Source organism: Octopus bimaculoides, chromosome 15 (genome assembly GCF_001194135.2).
Source record: "Octopus bimaculoides isolate UCB-OBI-ISO-001 chromosome 15, ASM119413v2, whole genome shotgun sequence".
NCBI lineage: Eukaryota > Metazoa > Mollusca > Cephalopoda > Octopoda > Octopodidae > Octopus > Octopus bimaculoides.
In genome coordinates, this window is record NC_068995.1 from 700,034 (window position 1) to 702,863 (window position 2,830).

The window sequence follows — 2,830 nt, forward strand, 5'->3', positions numbered from 1 at the left end:
TATATATATATATATATATATATATATATATATATATTCGAAGCGAGTGATTCATTCCGTCGCTACTTAAAGTTTTGTCGTTCTCTCCGATTCTTCTGCAGACGAGTGAAATGAATGGCGGATTGGGATACACTGGAAAGAAGTTTTATGCAAAGGCCCATACCTTTTCTGAAATCCATACAAAGTCATATTATGATGTGGTGTTTGTTCTCCCCTAGTGAAAGGAAAATTTTAGCCATTCTAAATTTTAACCTGACAAAATTCAGAATTCCTTCGAGGAAATGCTTTCTTTGGCGCCTTGGAAGAAATATTCTGCCTCTAAATTTAAGGAAAGTTTATGTTGCTATTAAGATATAAAACTTCTCCGTAGTGCATTAGTTTCACACTGAAAAACTGAGTGTGTTCATTCAAAGCAATTACATACCTTTAGATACGAAGTTAAATTAATTCAATACATCTATTGCAACATATCTGGAAACTAAAAACGTAACGGATTCACAATAATTCAAAACCTGTCATACTTGCAGGTTGTAACATTTGCATTGCGGATGAGTAGTCCAATAAAAACAGCGTCTGAAATATCAAGTGATTTCCAGAAATGCCCAACCTGCCATTTATACATTTTCTCGTTTTATTGTCTGAAGAATTGCATTGAGGGAGATACTCTGAGCAGCAAAACAGTATCAATATATGTGCAATACGTATACATGTACATACATGCATACATTTACACATACCAACATATACATGTCCATATATATATATATATATATATTAAGATGTATATTTTATATATTGTATATATATATATATATATATATATTATGTGTGTGTGTATGTATATTACTTAATATATAATGCATATATCATGCATTATGCATATACGTGCGTGTGTATGTATGTATATATCTGTGTATATGTGTATGTATGCGTATATATATATATATATATGTATGCCGAGTAAATATCCGTTGTGTAAATGTGTTCCTTTTATTCATTATTTATCTAATTATGTAATTTATTTTAATTTTTATTTCAACGTGGTGTTTTTTGTTTTTTTTTTATTGTTAAATTTCTTTTTTATATTTTATTATTTGGTACAATTTAACCGATTCTATATTTTGTGTGATTGGAATGACAATAATATTAGTATTACAAAACCATCTCAAAGATGGTTGTAAATATTTGATAGTTGTCCTTGCACACGGCCTCAAGATCAGAAATTTGTAGTATCCGTAAATGGTCGCTTAGAATCCATATACCCTTGTATATGACTGCTATTTAGTTTGTCGACACGGGACGCAAGGTCAAATCACTTACCGGAAAGAGTGGAATTTATATATTAATCACCAAAGGCCTTATTCTGTTTCTTTATGATGATGATAATAATAATAAATGCCCTGATGCAGTACCAGGCACTGGCTCTCGTGGCTTCTGATCTTAACTGACTGAAATTGTTATCATGTACATTATTTTGTCTTGGTATAAAAGATGGGACTACAGCAAATATTCTGCTCAATACCACAGATTTGCTTGTCAATTGTTTGACCCTAACCAGTTGAGCATGTCCCTTACTGGCTGACGGTATGTGCATCTCTGATCACGAGTAGAAGTAGTGGGAGAGAATCCTAATCATGTGTTGAGAGGAATTCTTTGGGGGCTTGAATAATTCACCTCCAGAAACATGGGTGTTTCGTTCAACATCTTTAAGTAAACCTTACCCAGGTGTCTTTTGAGTGGGATGGGCTACTCAACCTGAAGAAATTCCTTACTGAAAATTCACTAGTTTGTTGCAGGATAATTCATCCAGACATTCAAAATTATGGCGCTAATACAACTTCTGGTTTTGGCACAAGGCCAGTAATTTCGAGGGAAGGGTTTCGGTCGATGCCATTAACCAAAGTACTTAAATAGTTCCATATTTTATCAACCCTGTTCAATAATAGGATAGGTGTTGGGGTAAAAATTAAATAGAATAGCTAATTACTAATTAGAAATCGGTTTCGTTGTGCTAAATTTAAAATATGATTTAAATGACAAAATGTTGAATGAGTCGAGAAAACATCGTTTCTTGCTGTGATTTTTAACTGGATTAAATTTCATTCGTGAAATATTATAAAGAAAAAAATTAAATTGAAATTTCTCTTGATACGTCAATAACAATAATTATTAATATTATATTTTTGTAATTTGTATTATTTTAGAGTTTTTTTTTTTTTGATCGATGCTTTTTGCATTTTGGGATAGTTATCTACATATTTACTAATTGTGTGGGTTTCTTTCTTTCTTTTTTTTTTTAAATATTTCAATCCATATTTTTTTGATTTCTTTACTTTTTTCCGATTTCTAAACTCTGTTGCCACGCAGATAATGTGACATCAGAATACACCTGGAGAATATAACAATCGAAATGTTGTGAGGAAAAAAATAGATGATTATGACATGGATAACATTTCGAAAATAACAGAAAACTAAATTATTGATCCTTCTATAATTTTGTGGAAAAGCTTCATATTTTCGTGTGTAATATTGTCTTGTCGTTTTTCCCCCTATGTTAACAATTTGGTTTGTATTTTTTAATTTTTTGTTTTATTTTATGAGATTTTTTATTTGTATTTTTATTTTCTATTTAATATTTTTTTCATTTTGGTTGATGCCGTTTTCTTTAATTATTTTCCCTACCAGCTCAGTGTCTCAAACTAAAACACACACTGTCCTAATTCTTTACACAATCTCCTACCGGATTCGAAGAACACAAGACTACAGTTCACATATACTCCTACCCTTCAGTGAAATGCAGATCTTTTCTTTTTTTTTTTTTTTTTTTTTT

The 2,830-nt window shown here is 30.8% G+C and overlaps 1 protein-coding gene across 4 annotated transcripts in view; it reads left to right on the forward strand.

The window, feature by feature from the left end:
• The window catches only part of LOC106882456 (filamin-A), a 124,117-nt gene that overhangs the window by 99,940 nt on the left and 21,347 nt on the right, over nt 1-2,830 (forward strand). The gene's annotated exons all lie outside the window — the stretch shown is intronic.